Below are 18,176 nucleotides of genomic sequence, written 5' to 3' on the forward strand. Positions count from 1 at the left end.
CATTCTGGCTAGGCTTATAAATGCCCTCGGGCAGATAGCCTAGTACCTACCTATGAACCTATGAACTTATATATATATATATATATATATATATATATATATATATATATATATATATATATATATATATACATATATGTTTTACACACACACACACACACACACACACACACACACACACACACACACACACACACACACACACACACACACACACACACACACACACACACACACACACACACACACACACACACACACACACACACACACACACACAAACACATTGCAAAGATCCCTGGAATGCATTAGTGACATACATTGAGGCATAGTCAGAAGGATCCTTTGCTGCAGTATGATGGACGAACTTTGGTGCTACTGCTTAAGCCCTGCAAGGAAATTATATGTTCAGTGAACTGCAACCGTCTATCACAGATCAATATAGAAGTAAACAGTATAGCATTATTTTTCACTCATTTCCAACAAAGCATGATTATGATGAAGTTATTGGATCCTATCAAACAAAGTGACATAGTGTACAGGAATAAAGCCTTGACCATGGCCCAGGAGACCCACATTTGATGAGCATCTTGGGCATCTGAGGCACTGGTATGGCAGGATTGGTTGGGCTAGGAGTGACTTTTCTGGGGGAGAGATGGGAAGCACACTAACCTCTCAGATTTCCTAATGGAGATAGGGAAAACACCTGCAAAACTGCTACCGAGGATAGATGAAGTGAACTGTTACCTTTAGCCCTTTTCAGAGTTGAGGAGTAAATGAGTACTGACAGCACTGCACATCCCATTAACAGGGATGTACTAAGCTCATATATGGTGGTGGAGTAAATTGCTAGCAAATACAGCTGTGCAGCAAAGTGATGTGTCAGCTGTGTTCCTGATCTCCTCACTGGTCCCATTCAGAGGTTGGGTATAGTGCAGATGACAATAAGAAAAACCATAGGCCAAAACACTTAGTGGATCCCTCATTATAGTTTCTTTAAGGGAAGAAATACTTAAGGTTTGATCTATTATAATAGGTTCACAGATACATGTTAGGTAATCAATCAGCAGATGAACTCATATTTTAAATTACACTTCCGCCTCAATGAAGGCAACAGACAAAAGGAGAGTTGGTGGCCAGTTGTGTAATTATCAAGGTTTTCTTGATGTTGGGAAGAGTACCACTGTGGATGTTATGTTGCTGAACATTTTTCAGCACTGGGAATGCATGGAAATATGATTCTATCAATGCAAAAGGCTTTATTCTTTTAAGATGTCAAACTCAGGCTACATCTGCTTGAGTCAGTGGTGTCTTAAGTGAATGTAAGAGATCCCACAGCTCCTATCAAAAAGAGAATGAGCCCTTTATTTGTATACAGAAATTAACTAGTTTACAACATATTTACAAACATTTACAAATGTACATATACATATACATAGCTATACACATATATTTACATATATTTATAATTTTTCTTGCAATCATACTAAATTTTCATCTGTGTTAGACCCTCACTCCTTTTCCCATAATCACCAACTAAATATTGTTGCTAAAATCCATTTACCATTAAAAATAATTAAATTTATTCTCCCATTCCATGCAACACATGATATAAAAAACTTTGTATCTATTCTTTTAGCATATTCTTTACTTCTTTTCTGATAATATTCACATTTAATCATATCCATGTTTATTTTATCCACAAATTTTATATTTTTTTGAAAAGATCTTTATGATGTTACAATATGAACAAAAAATGACTGACTTTAATAATTGGCTTAGTTTCTGTTGACATTCTAAGGTGGTGCAATATTTGTCAGCATGGCAGGAGATGGTCAACAGACCATGCTTTTTTTTGCCAGGCTTTTGAATATTAGATAAAACATTGTTTTTCCCCATAGTGCCTTTTTCAGGCAATGCCAAACTGAAAGTACTTCCAACATAGCAAATCAAAACCAAGAAAATCTAAAGGTGCTACTGCTCAGTGCTAGAAGTCTACACAAAAAATGTCCACTGACTAAGAAGCTCTCTTCACCCTAGAGAATGCTGCTGTCTGTGCAGGCACTGAGCTATGGTTTAAAGTCATGGACAGCACATCATCAGTGCAAGGTTATAATGCCTTCCACACATTTAGAACAGCCACAGACAGGGAATAAAGGTGGAGGTGTGTTGATTTACATCAAAAATAAATATGGCTCAAGGATGCTCAAACAGGACAATGTACTTTAGCTCCTCCACATTCAAATCACAATAGGAAAAATCCAATACCACTTCCTTGCAAGTTATAGGTCCCCCTGTATGACCTAGGAAACCCATACCATGTGTTTAAACTTATTGGAAAAACTCCACATCCAACCCAATATCATATTTGTGGGTGACTTTAATTATCCCACTGTTAACTGGAAATCATATATGACTCAAAATTTCAGGCACCAAGATTCCTGGATTTTGTAAATACAGACTATATGGACCAGATATTTAATACACCAACAACTGGTACAACCGTACTGGATCTGGTCCTCACTAATATGGGAGAATGCTGCACACACCCTAGTGTAATGCCTTCTCTGGTAAGGTCAGACCACAAAATGGTTTCCTTTGAAATAAAAATAAAATCTGCAACCCCAGCTAAACCTGGAATATTCAGGAACTATTCTAATGCTAACTGTCTACTATTATGTGTTAACCTGGCAAAATTTCAAGCACCTATAAACCCTGAGAACACTGCTGCCCATGCAAACTGTTCACAGAAACTCTGTGCAAGCAAGTTAATAGCTGCATAGAGGAGACTGTACTCATTAGGAAGAAGTACAGCACTAACTCAAAAAACAAGCTACCCTGGTGGAATCACAACATCAATAGGCCATATAACATAAGGAAGAAATTCATGGCAAAAATAGGAGGTGCAGCACCCAGTAGGATAAAAGTGCTCTCATCAAACTTATCAAATAACCCAGAAGACAAATACATTCTACCAAAGCCAAATTTGAGGCAAATTTGGCCTCCCAGGCCAAGGACAACCACAGGGCATTCTTTAGATATGTTCACAAACACAAAGGCAATACACAGTTGTGAACAGAGCTCATTGTAAATAGTCACCCATACTGACCCAGAAGATATAGGAAACCTACTGGCCAACAAATTCAGCTCAACATTTACCCCTCTCTCCCAGTCAGCCTTCCTTCAGGAAATGCCATCGACTATAACTTCCCTTGCTATCACTAGGGAACAGGTCCTAAATGCTTTGTCTAAGGCCAAGAACACTGCATCAATGGGCCCAGACAATACCCCAGGATGCATTCTAAATGTCATGAAACATGATATATCAGGCCCTCTGGAACTGCTGTTTAGCTGTAGCCTCAAACAGGGTTCATGTCTCTTGAATGCAGAACAGCAACCATCATGCCTCTGCACAAGTGTGGGCTATCTACAAATCTTATAACCTAAAGAACCATAAGTCTCATTTGTCTCATATGCAGAGCCATGGAAATAATTATCGAGGAAATAATCAATAATGATGTAGGAAACCTCCAGACACTGGACCCAACCCAGTTTGGTTTCAACAATGGGAGGTCATGCCTACTCAATATGGTGGACTTCCTTTCACCAAAGCTATGGGTGAGGGAAAAATGATCACACTGCCCACTTTGACATGGACAAGGCATATGACAGAAACATCTACTTGGGCATTGTTGACTAACTTAAGAGTTTAGGTAAAAACCCTTATGTAACAAGGTGTATCACCAACTGGCTCACTGACAGGACCCAGGAAGTTAGAATTGGGGAGTCCACCTCTAAAAAGAAGCCAGTCACAAGTAGAGTCCCTCAAGGATCATTCCTGGGACTGGTCCTTTTTGGCATTTACTTCTCTGAAGTCAAGGCCAACATCAGTGGCCTCTGGCTGCCTAAATTTGCAGATGACTGCAAATTAGGAGTTGCCATTGAATTGCTCACTGACATAAATGCTTTATAGAAAGGACTAGCACAGACAAACAACTGGTGGCAGAGCCATGGACTAAAAGTAAATGCCAAGAAATGGATAATAGTATCCTTTAGGAAGTCATCCACCCCTGGAAATGATCATATTGACAGCACACCCCTAAGAGTTGATCCAGAAGTCAGGGACTATGGGGCACATAGATAGACAGTAATCTAGCCTTTGGCCATCACGTGTCTACAGTTATGAGGAAATCATTCTATGCTCATAGGTTCTTAGGTTCATAGGTTCATAGGTGTGTACTAGGCTAATAGCCGTGGGGCCTTTACAAGCCTAGCCATTGGATTACCCTAGCATCATGCCACCTGACCTTAGTTCCCAGTGCCTCTGTTGAGTAACTGGAGTTATTCCCAGGGTGAATTTTATATTTCCCACCCACTCATCAAGATTTCTGTTGAAGAGGGTCAGTGAGGTGCTCTGCCTGACATGTATGGGAAGTCTGTTTTATAGCATGGCCAGTCTCTGGGTTATGAACCTGTCCCTCCAGTACGTTCAGTTGATTGTGGTAATGAGGTTGAGGTCTATGGAGCATGTGGTGCAGAGGGATTGGGATTTCTTTAGATGTAGCATTTCTAACAGAGCTGGGTCAGGCATGGCTTTGTAAGTCAAGCAGAGATCGCCTTTAAGTAGGTGATTTGAGACTGAGAATAGTTGGAGTTTTTTGAGTCTGTCCATATAGGACAAGTGCTTAAGGCCTAGGATACTCTTTGTAAGGTACTTGTGCGGCCTCTCCAGTTGTTGCAGGTGTCTAGTGAGGTACATGCCAAATGGGGCATTGCACTCGATGATTGGCCTAATGCAGGAAGAGTAGAGGGAGACAATGACCTCTTCCTTTCTGGATGCAAAACCCTTAGTAATGAGATGTGCCACATAGAAGGACTTCACAGTGGCAATGTGGTGATAAAAAGAGAGATTGCTGTCAACCTGTGTTCCCAGATCTCTTATAATGTCTTCTGTGTTCAGTGGACTACCATAAATGTGGTAATTCATGGGAATCAGGGTCTTCCCAAAAGGGATGACAACATATTTTTGGCATTGAGCTTAAGGCCGTGGTTCTGACACCAGTCGTTGGTCTCAGTGAGGCCATTCTGCAGGATGTCAACATCACTTGGGGAGTTAATAATAGCTCCCAACTTGCAACCGTCTGTGAACTTTGTCAGCCAGAGTCCCTTCATGTTGGCCTGGACTTCAGAGAAGTAGATACTAAACAGGAGATGACCCAGGACCAAATCTAGTAGGGCTCTACTAATGATTAGTCAGCAGTCTGACTTGAAGTCAGCTACTTTCATACTGTGGGTTCTATCTGTGAGCTAGTTTGCAACCCACCTTGTGATATAGGAGTTGATGCCTAACTTAGTGAGCTTTTCTATTATTCCAGAGTGGGGAATGTTATAAAAGGGCTTGGTCAGATCAAGGTAGGCTGTATGAACCACCTTGCCTTCATCACAGCTCTGGTGACTGACTCTAAGAAGTCAACCAAGATGAGCAGGCATGATCTACCATTCAGAAAACCAAACTGTGTGGGATCCAGAGTTTGGAGATTCCTTATATCCTTGTTTATTAGGTCTATGATGATGTGTTCCATAGCTTTGCATATCAGACTCATCAGGCTAATGAGGCAATAGTTCCCAAGGTCTGTAGTTACTTCTCCTTTGTGGAGAGAGATGACTGCAGCAGTGCACCATTCGGTAGGGACAAAGCCTGAGATGAGGCTGTGATTGAACAGGGCACACAGGTGAGGTGTCAGTTCACTCTGTAGTTCATGTAGAACACAGCCAGGGATATTGTCAGGTCCCATAGCATCTGTAGTCTTGGCCTTGGACAGTGCTGTTTTAACCTGTGCAGCAGTGATATTGGGTGCCTGGCAATCTACTGGTATTGTGATTTGTCCTTTGGGGGGGTGAGGGGGGTAAAGCTGGCACTGAATCTGTCAGCCAGTATATTGGCAATATATGTTAGCTCAGTATAGGTGGTACCATTTTGCAGTAGCTCAGAGCAAATCTGGGTATTGCCGTGGAAATTCTTTACATAACTATAGAAGGCCCTGTAGTTGTCTTTACTATCTGCTGCAATTCTCTTTTCGCAGCTAGCTTTAGAGGATTTGATGAGGGATCTCCACTTTTTGTTGAGGCTGATAAGGGAGGTTTTCCACCTTATTCTGCATCGGATTCCTCCTTCTGTTGAAGAGATTGTTTATGGCAGGGGACCACCAGATTGGCTTCCATTTTTTTGGAGGAGAGCATCTTGGTTCTATTGGGTATGGCGAGATCCATGCATTTGTGTACATGTTCATACAGTGCATTGGTGTATGATTCAGCGGTCATGCAACTATTCTCCATTTGCATGGGTGCAGTGAAGTTAGTCACTTCTGTTTTTAGGAGCCCAAACTTAGCTTTGGAGAAATTTGTCATGGCGGTTACCTTTGTGGAGGGTGGGGTGGGAGGAATGTGAATTTCCAAGGTGATTAGTTTGTGGTAGGATCTAACCAGGGAGGACTTGACTATTGGTGTAGAGCAATGGTCACCCATGTTAGTAATGACCAGGTCAAAGATGTTGCTACCTCTAGTGGGGGTAAGAACGAGCTGGTCCAGGGCATTGGAATTAATGAACTCGTGGAAATGTTGGACAAGTGTATTGGTACATGAGTAGTTTTCCCAGTTAATGGAGGGGTAGTTGAAGTCGCCTAGTATGAGAGTGTTAGATTGGACCCTAATATTCTCCAGGGTGCTTTGGAATGTGGAGTGTGTGTCTTGGGACATGGTTGGGGACCTATAGCAGGCTACAACCTGAATCGCTGTCTTACTCAATGTTAGCTGCACCTGAAGTTTCTCTGACATGTTATGTTGGGCTACCAGTCTGGAGGTGTGTACATCCTTTATGAATATGGAAACACTACCGCCTTTGGAGCTTCAGTCCAAGTTCTGTGGCTGAAGGGTGTGAAAAGAGTTCTAGCCTGGTAGTGTAGGGGTGCTTTCTGCTGCCTTGAACCAGGTCTCTGCTACAGCACAAATGTTGATGTTCTCCATTTTAAGGAGTGCTTTGAGCGAGTGCATTTTGAGATTTAGACTTCTAGCATTGAGCAGCATGACCTTCAGATTGCATTTGTTTGCAGCTGTTATGGTAGTAATTTCGTCTTTGGAACACTGCCTAATAAAGGCACTACAGTGGTGACAACAAGTGCCTTGGCCAGTATCCGGAAGCCCAGGGGTGACAGATGCAGGCCATCTCTGGCAAAGCATTGAGGTCTGTAAAATCATGTCATCCCAGGCAGACATATACTGGATCCCCTTAGAATGACACCAGAAACATAGCCAATTGTTGAAATCAATCATTTTCTGCTTGTACTGTGGTATCATTCTGAGTGATGATAGGATGCTGCTCCGGGCTAGGGTCATACCTGCCTGGGCTACATTATCCGAGAGCTCCTCCATGTCTCTTTTCATTTAGTCCAGGTAGGTACGTCTCAGGTCATTAACACCCACATGTACAATGACTGAGACATATTTGTACCTGTTGTTGAGGGACATGAGTGTGTGAGTTATGTGGTGGATCCTGGCACCTGACATGCAGCTGAATGTTACTTTGCCCTTATTCAACCTAGTGAGTGGGACATCAGTGTGCCTCACTTTCGAGTCACTGATGACTAGTGTGTTGTGCATGCTGTTTTGCCTTTGGGGCTTTGTTTGAGTGGCACACTCTTTAGCAGAGTTATGTGTCTCATGATTAGTGTTGTATTGTGGTGGTTGAGTGCGTTTCTGCCTTGGAGGTCAGTGCTGTTTGGGTAGATTTCTATTGAGAGCCTCTGCAAAGGTGGGTGCATGGTTTCTGTTTTTATGTGAAGGCAGTGCTGGTGTGTGTTTTCTAGGGCTATGTTTTCCATGTGGTGTGGTGCAAGTGTTGACCTTCTCCTCTTGACCATTTGTTCCAGTCTTGACTTTAGAGTGCGTGCCTACCAATTTGGATATATAAGTGGATTTCTTGCAAGTTTGAATGTTGGGATGTAAGAGGAGTGGGTTGTTGGTGTACATAAGGCAGTTGCTACATTGCCTCATGATGCCCAAGTTCACCAGGTTAATAGGAGAAAGCACAGGGAACTGACCTTTAGACATGCCTGGAGGGATGGGCATTAATAATTAGTACTGGATCTGTTTCCTTTTAGAATGTTTAGTGTTTTGTGTGCTACAATAATTATTTTTTACAAAACTGCTCTTTTTACTGGGTTTAATCTAGAACCCCATATAAATGAAAATCATCTGCAGTAATTGCTTTTCAACTATTCTTGAAAATGAAAATACACTTGCTAAGTATGCTGTTTTTCCCATCATTACTGAATTTATCAAAGGACCCTTTTTTGAATGATCTATATGTTCTCCAGAAAATACTTTTTTTGTTGTTTTTTTTCTATTGTATTCTACTCACATCTTTATTTATAAATTGCATACATAACGTGGAAATTTCATTCATTGTAAAATATATATCCCCTATTTTTACATCACCCAAACCTTTAATGTTCTCTTCATCTAAAGCCTTCCCTATCACATCTAGACATTCATTTGTGCAAATTATTACTTTTTTATCCAAATGCTGTTTTTTTGCAATTGTTATAATGTCATCTGCATTTATTAACAGGATTGGAATTCTTAACCCTTCAAGTGTTATATATCCCACCTCCTTTATTTTGTAATTTATTTCAAATCCTATTATATTCATAATGAATACAAAGGTTAGACAACTCATTGGATATCCCTGTCTTACATCACTCTTCATATCAACCTATTGGCTTAAACAGCCATTTACAAGTGTTTTTACTTTAGTATTGCTATACCCTGACATACATAATTTCCTAACTTTCTCACTTACATTATATTCTTTTATCATTCCTTATACGATTTCATTTCCTATTGTATCAAATGCTTTATTAAGTACTATCATTATTTTACTTCAATTCTCTATTCATAATATCATCCACAATTTCTCTATCATAAATACATTTTGATAACCCTTCCCTTCATATTGTATATACTATCTTCCATAATTTTAGATTCAAATCTCTTTTGAATTATTTTCATAAAGGTCTTGTAATCATTATTATTAAATATATCAGTCTCCAGTTTTTAATTGTCTTCTAACTTCTTTCTTCCATAGAAATTTAAGTATTCTGTTAGATAATTTCTTAATAAGTAAAACCTTCATTTAACCATTCATTCAACATCTTTAAAAACATTTTTGCCAATCCCTTAATTTTTATACGTTTCATACCATATTCTATATAGTCCTGCAGATGAATCTATATTTATTTGCCATAATACAATATCTAGCTCAAATAAAGAAATCTCCTTTTCCAACTCATTAGACTTTTTCTTCTGAAATACTTTTATGAACATTTTGAAAGAAAAGAAAACATTTCAATAAAAGCTAAACTTTAAAATATAATACAGTGTAGAAATATGATGGATCATAGGTTTAAAGAACAAAAAAAGTAACTATTTAAAATATATACAAACGCCTGAGACCAACAAAGTAGTAACTGAAACAAAACTATCTTAATATCAGTCCAAAAATCAAGTAGAAGTAGAAAGCAATTCAATAAGGGCAAAGACCTTTGTCTAAGGATTATTCTTTAATTTATTTGGATATATTCTTTCTTCCTTCACTTTGATTTCTTTACTTGCAACTTCCTTTTGAAGAATAAGAAAGTCTTCAAATTTCATTTCTGAGGAAGATTTCCAGTTCCTAGAAATAATTTTTTTCTGGCCACAGCAATTATAGACCAAGTTAAATAGAAAATGTCTTTGTTTTATTTATCTATCCATAGAACATTAAAGAGAGCCATTTCTTTTGTTAAAAACATGTATCATTCCATAATACATTAGAAAAGTATTGCATTTTTACCTAAAAATTCTGAACCATGTGGTATTCATAAAACATATGTGACCAATAAGCTTTAATTCATTTATTGCATCTCCAGTAGCTACAGCGATTATTTTGTCATTTTAGCAACTCTAGCAGGCATTATAAATGATCTAAATAGATATTTCCAAGTAAATATACTCCAATAAAGGGTTAAAGATGTATTTTAATAGAGGAAAGAAGTTGATTTTTATTTTTGTTAGTGAACACTATGAAAAATTCTTTAGTAAAAAAAGTTCCAAAATTTCTTATCTGAGTGTGAGTAATCATTGGCTAACATTTGGTATATTTTTAAAATTAAATTATTAAATTCTTGATATTTATAATTAATCTGAAATACCATCAGTATCCATTTAGGAATTTCAGCTAAAGCAGATTTAGATAAAATAGAAAACTTAGATGGAAAAGATGTTTAAACTATTTGTAAGCAATTTAATTCATTGTTGTTTATTTTAAATTCTAAGCAAATAGCCTAAGCAGATTTACATGTAAAACCTTCAAAACATTGGTATCCATAATAAAGAAAATGTATTATTCCAAGAATTAAAAATATGAAGAGGTAATTTATTCATAAAACTTTTGGTTAATGAAAAGGGAATCAGAGATTTGAATCAACATTTGTAATTTGAGTTGTTTAGTGTTATTCTTTTAAAAATTTCTAAGATTGAATTTATAAAGTTGAATTGGATGGGAAAATTGTAGAAATTTGGAAAAATGTACAGACAGATAGCTAATGGGTCATATAACTTGGAATTTATTAAGCCTAATGAGTTTAGCCTATTAACATTCAATAATTGTAGACGTAGATTTCTTCAATTAGGTATGCAACTTATGTATAAATAATTAAGAATCATTTTTATAATTGTCACTTTTGAATAAGTTTCTATACTAAGAATGTTCAAACTCCAATGTTTCCATAGTCTAAAGTGATGGTTTATATTCACTCTAGGCTTTTTTGGATACCATGAAAAGTTTGTAAGTAATCTATTTATTATTGTTGCTTCTTATTTGGTCAAAATACAAGAGATTGTGTCATATATAAAATTTTGGGGAATAGAAATGACTTAATAATGTATAATCTATTTTCATATGAAAAGTATATTTTATGCCAAGAATGAATGAGATTAGTTAAAGCAATTATTGCTTTTTTTACAATTATAATTTATGGTTTCATTTGCTGTGTTGCAAATGTAAATGCCTAAGTATATATTTTTAGATTCTTCACCAAGACATTAAATATTTAGATTTAAAGGGTTTTTCAAATTCATAAAATTATGTTTCAATTTGGAGCTATTAAAGTATAAATTTCACATTCTTTGAAAATGTTCAATTATTTTGCTTAATTCTTCTTAGGCTTCTGGAGTATGATTAATTGCTAGAAGAATATTGTCAGCAAACAACATTAGTTTAGAGTTATGATCTTTGTTAAATTCTAAACCTAGGATTTTGGCATTTGAATTAATGAAGACTGCAAATATTCCTATATCTAAACTGAATAATGGGAGAGGAGATGACAAATTTTAGTTAAATTTATGAAATTAGAAGCATATGAACCTAACTTTACATATGCTTTATTATTATTATTGGTATACTTTAGCAACATAATGAGATAGGGAGAAAAGTCAAACAGCTGTAACACATTAAATAAGTAATCCCAAAGTATAGAATCAAACATTTTTTCAATATCTAGACTGATAAACAAAGATTCAGTTGCCCTACTATTGATCACATTTATCAGTGTAATTAATCTTTTAATGTTATTAGAAGTATGTCTTTTGTGAATAAGTACTGATTGGTCTAGTCCAAATACTGCTGATAAATTTATTTTTCTCTATCAGCTAAGATCAACATAAATCATTTATAATCTACATTAAGCAAAGTGATAGGTTGATAAGAAGAGAATTCTTGATGGTCTTTACCTTCTTTCAAAACTGGAGTAACTTATCAAGTTTTTCCATGAAAGAAAGATTTGCTCTATGTGTTGTACTTTTGAAAAAATATTTTGTAAAATAATTATAATCTTTTGGTGATATAATTTATATAATCCAGATATTATTCCTTAATTTCTAGGAGCTTTATTAGATCTGATCATTTTTATTTTTTGAATAATTTCTTGTAAAGAAATAGGTTTTAATAAATTATTTTTGTGAAAAAGAGATCTTTTTAATTTGAATGGAATCAATATTATCTAATAGATGTTTCCCTTTATATATATTTGGTTTATTTAAGAGTAAATCGTGATTTCTAAAATCTTCTAAGATATCACGGATGTCTGGAAATATTTTATTTGTAGTGGGATTTTTCATTTCTTTAATGCTATTACTTGTTTGAAACTTAAGTCTTTTGGTTATATTTCTTATATGTTTAGGAGATTTTGAATAGCAAGATATCTTAATTATTCTAAGGCTAACTCAGTTTTATGAGATACTGTTTTAATATATTTATTATTCAACTTTCTTATCTCATCTTTGTTTTGGCCAGACACACCTTCATTTTTTTTATATTTTATTTTAATTTTAATTGTATCTCTAACAATTCTTTCTTCTATTCTTTTAGTTTATGTTTGTGCCAGGAAATTGTTTTTCAATAAATATATTCTTTGAATGAATCTCACATCATTGTTTGATTAGAGTTAGACATTTCATTGAATAATAAAAAACTATCTCTTCTAATAACGACATTTTATATTTATTTATTTTAGTGATATATGTCAAGATTCTATTAATAAAAGCAAGGTTTGTGAAATTTGTTTCTATTTTTAAGATTAAGCATTATGGTCTGAGAAAGGACATGATATTATATTGAAGTTAATTATTTTAGTTGTGATATTTTGAGAAATCAATAATTTATCAGTTTTCATTTGAATACCATAGTTAAAAGAGTAATGGGTGACATTTAAAGATTTTTTATCTTTGAAGTTAACTGTATCTTTTGTATTGAAGGTATCTTTCCATTTTTCTAGAGATTTAGCAATAGGAAGTAATTTGAATTTTCTACTTGAACTAGATTCAGACAATTAAAATCACTGCTTAGAACTAAATTACCTTTATAGTTGTTTATTATAAAAGTCAGCTGTTTTTGTTATTTTCTCTCCCATTCCAGGAAACAAATATAAATTTGCCATTATCCAAATTCTGTCACAATATTTTATAGTAATCAACATAACTAAGTCCTGTTTATTTCATGTTTAAAAAAATGTAACATATTTGTATCTCTTTTTCCATAAAATTGCTACTCTTCTTTTTTAGATTTGAAAGAAGAGTGAGATAAATTTATATACTTGACAAAGTTGCAAAACTGAGTATCCATTTATTGTGAAAATTAGTTTCCTGAGGAAATAAAACATGATGTTTATTAAGTTCTAAGTATTTTTGCAAATTTGCCCTTTTTAGGATTATTTAGATCATTAACATTTAATGATAATAAGTTAATTTCCATATTTTAGAAGAAAAAATGATTTGTTAAAATGAAGTGTAATTTTGTAATTAACATATTTGACTGAACTAAGGTTTTGGTCAAAAGAGAAAAAAAAATTAATAAAGTAACATATTTTTTCATTACAATCATATTCATGGAATAAATATTATTCCTAGTCCACTTATGAGAAAATTGTTTCTTAAGACTAACTCTCCCCAGCACATATATGCCAAAAAAGTATTCAAGATAACATATTGGGAGAGCTCAGCAGTAATAAACAAATATTATGGGAATTTGAGGAAAGAAGACAAAAACAAGAAGTCTGAAAAGATTATATTCAAAGTAATTTCGAGATTTGACTATAAACTATTGTGTTAATAACCCCACAAACACATATATATTCTAAAAGAGTGAATAATTACAACAGTTGCAAGCAAAATCATTCAATTCATAATATTATCACTAGAATTTCCCTCTACTGATCCAAGACTTGTATAATTGTCAAATCTCTACCACTTGGAAGTGATTCTATGTTTTATACTGAAGTACCCACTCAATAAAAACATAGGGTGTCAGAACTAATGCCTAATAAAGTGAGCTAGAAGTAGTTTCATGAACTTGAATTTTATCAGATAGTAAATTGCTTTGATTTATCATCTTATTAGAATTTGGCATCTTTTGGTTACAATAACTTCAAGACTTCTCTAAGATGTCAGTAAATAGAACCATGACCTGATATGACATAATAACAATCTCAACTTATTTTCTTCCTAGCATCAATCGCAATTGTGTTGATCTGTTTTCATAACATAATAGGATGAATTTTATTTAAAACCCAGACAACATGAGGTAAACTTTGATGTTCAGGCACTGAAGTAGAATAATGTGGAAGTAGTGAGAAAGAATGTTTTGTCAGGCACCCTCTCCAGGAGCAAGGGGTTTCCTGTCAACAGGGTAGATGTACGCTGATGATGAGGCGATGCCATAATTATGAGGTCTGATCGCAAGTAAAATAAAATGCCGGGAAATAATTGGGGATAGAGCTAACTGACATAATAAGGAGTGTTGTATGCAAAGGTTTTAAAGAGCTTGGAGATTCCCTATATCCTTGTTTATTAGATCTGTGATGATGTGTTCCATAGCTTTGCATATCAGACTCATCAGGATAATGGGGCAATAGTTCCCAGGGCCTGTAGTTACTCCTCCTTTGTGGGGAGAGATGACTGTAGCAGTGCACCATTCGGTAGGGACAAAGCCTGAGGTGAGGCTGTGATTGAACAGGGCACACAAGTGCGATGCCAGTTCACTCTGTAGTTCATGTAGAACACAGCCAGGGATATTGTCAGGTCTCATAGCATCTGTATTCTTGGCCTTGGACAGTGCTGTTTTAACCTGTGCAGCAGTAATATTGGGTGCCTGGCAATCTACTGGTATTGTGATTGGTCCTTTGGGGGGAGAGGGTGGTAAAGTTGGCACTGAATCTGTCAGCCAGTATATTGGCAATATCTGTTGGCTCAGTATAGGTGGTACCATTTTGCAGTAGCTCAGAGCAAATCTGGGTATTGCCATGGAGATTCTTTACATAACTATAGAAAGCCTTGTGGTTGTCTTTACTATCTACTGCAATTCTGTTTTCACAGCTAGCTTTAGAGGATTTGATGAGGAATCTCCACTTTTTGTTGAGGCTGATAAGGGAGGTTTTCCACCTTATTCTGCATCGGATTCCTCCTTCTGTTGAAGAGATTGTTTATGGCAGGTGACCACCAGATTGGCTTCCTTTTTTTGGAGGAGAGCATCTTGGTTCTATTGGGTATGGCGAGATCCATGCATTTGTGTACATGTTCGTACAGTGCATTGGTGTATGATTCAGTGGTCATGCAACTATTCTCCATTTGCATGGGTGCAGTGAAGTTAGCCACCTTTGTTTTTAGGAGTCCAAACTTAGCTTTGGAGAAGTTTGTCATGGTGGCTATCTTTGTGGAGGGTGGGGTGGGAGGGATGTGAATTTCCAAGGTGATTAGTTTGTGGTCGGATCTAACCAGGGAGGACTTGACTATTAATGTAGAGCAATGGTCACCCATGTTAGTAATGACCAGGTCAAGGATGTTGCTACCTCTAGTGGAGGTAAGAACAAGCTGGTCCAGGGCATTGGAATTAATGAACTCCTGGAAATGTTGGGCAAGTGTATTGGTACATGAGTAGTTTTCCCAGTTAATAGAGGGGTAGTTGAAGTCGCCTAGTATGAGAGTGTTAGATTGGACCCTAATATTCTCCAGGGTGCTTTGGAATATGGAGTGTGTGCCTTGGGACATGGATGGGGACCTATAGCAGGCTACAACCTGACTCACTGTCTTACCCAATGTTAGCTGCACCTGAAGTATCTCTGATGTGTTATGTTGGGCTACCGGTCTGGAGGTGTGCACATCCTCTATGAATATGGAAACACCACCACCTTTGGAGCTTCAGTCCAAGTTCTGTGGCTGAAAGGTGTGAAAAGAGTTATAGCCTGGTAGTGTAGGGGTGCTTTCTGCTGCCTTGAACCAGGTCTCTGTTACAGCACAAATGTTGATGTTCTCCATTTTAAGGAGTGCTTCGAGTGAGTGCATTTTGAGATTTAGACTTCTAGCATTGAGCAGCATGATCCTCAGATTGCATTTGTTTGCAGCTGTTATGGTAGTAATTTGGTCTTTGGAACACCGCCTAATAAAGGCACTACAGTGGCGGCAAGAGCCTTGGCCAGTATCCGGAAGCCTAGGTGTGACAGATGCAGGCCATCTCTGGCAAAGCATTGAGGTCTGTCAATCATGTCATCCCAGGCAGACAGATACTGGATCCCCTTAGAATGACACCAGAAACATAGCCAATTGTTGAAATCAATCATTTTCTGCTTGTACTGTGGTATCATTCTGAGTGATGATAGGATGCTGCTCTGTGCTAGGGTCATACCTGTCTGGGCTACATTATCCGAGAGCTCCTCCATGTCTCTTTTCATTTAGTCCAGGTAGGTATGTCTCAGGTCATTAACACCCACATGTACAATGACTGAGTCATATTTGTACCTGTTGTTGAGGGACATGAGTGTGTGTGTTATATGTTGGATCCTGGCACCCGACATGCAGCTGACTGTTACTTTGTCCTTATTCAACCTAGTGAGTTGGACATCAGTGTGCCTTACATTTGAGTCACCGATGACTAGTGTGTTGGGCATGTTGTTTTGCCTTTGGGGCTTTGGTTGAGTGGCACACTATTTAGGAAACGTATGTGTCTCATGATTAGTGTTGTGTTGTGGTGGTTGAGTGTGTTTCTGCCTTGGAGGTCTCTGCTGTTTGGGTAGATTTTTATTGAGAGCCTCTGCGAAGGTGGGTGTGTGGTTTCTGTTTTTATGTGAAGGCAGTGCTGGTGTGTGTTTTGGAGGGCTATGTTTTCCATATGGTGTGGTGCAAGTGTTGACATTCCCCTCTTGACCATTTATTCCAGTGTTGGCTGGAGAATGCGTGCCTTCCAATTTGGATATATAAGCGCATTTCTCGCAAGCTTGAATGTTGGGATGTAAGAGGAGAGGGTTGTCGGTGTACATGAGGCAATTGCTACATTGCCTCACGATGCCCAAGTTCACCAGTTTAATAGGAGAAAGCACAGGGAACTGACCTTTAGACATGCCTGGAGGGGTGGGCATTAATAATAAGTTCGGTATCTGTTTCCTTTTAGAATGTTTAGTGTTGGTAGCACTTTTTGTGTGCTACAATAATTATTTTTTTTACAAAACTGCTCTTTTTACTGGGTTTAATCTAGAACCCCATATAAATGAAAATCATCTGCAGTAATTCTTTTCAACTATTTTTGAAAATGTAAATGCACATGCTAAGTATGCTGTTCTTCTCATCATTACTGAATTTATCAAAGGACCCTTTTTCTTGAAAGATAATTTATATGTTCTCCAGAAAAGACATTTTTTTTTATTGAATTCTACTCACATCTTTATTCATAAATTGCATACATAACGTGGAAATTTCATTCATTGTAAATTATATATCCCTATTTTTACATCACATAAACCTTTAATTTTCTCTTTATCTAAAGCCTTCCCTATCACCTCTAGACATTCTTTTGTGCAAATGATTACTTTTTTTATCCAAATGCTGTTTTTTGCAATTGTTATAGTGTCATCTGCATTTATTAACAGAATTGGAATTCTTAACCCTTCAAGTGTTATATATCCCACCTCCTTTATTTTGTAAATTATTTCAAATCTTTTCATATTCATAATGAATACAAAGATTAGACAACTCATTGGATATCCCTGTCTTACATCACTCTTCATATCAACCTATTGGCTTAAACAGCCATTTACAAGTGTTTTTACTTTAGTATTGCTATACCCTGACATACATAATTTCCTAACTTTCTCACTTACATTATATTCTTTTATCATTCCTTATAAGATTTCATGTCCTATTGTATCAAATGCTTTATTAAGAACTATCATTATTTTTACTTCTTTTCTTTATTCATAATATCATCCACAATTTCTCTATCATAAATACATTTTGATAACCCTTCCCTTCATATTGTATATACTATCTTCCATAATTTTAGATTCAAATCTCTTTTGTATTATTTTCATAAAGGTCTTATAATCATTATTATTAAATATGTCAGTCTCCAGTTTTTAATTGTCTTCTAACTTCTTCCTTCCCGTACAAATTTAAGTATTCTACTACATAATTTCTTAATAAATAAAACCTTCATTTAACCATTCATTCATCATCTTTAAAAACATTTTTTGCCAATCTCTTAATTTTTATACATTTCATACCATACTCTATATATGATATATATATATATATATATA

Source organism: Protopterus annectens, chromosome 3.part1, assembly GCF_019279795.1.
Source record: "Protopterus annectens isolate FY-2018-M chromosome 3.part1, PAN1.0, whole genome shotgun sequence".
NCBI lineage: Eukaryota > Metazoa > Chordata > Ceratodontiformes > Protopteridae > Protopterus > Protopterus annectens.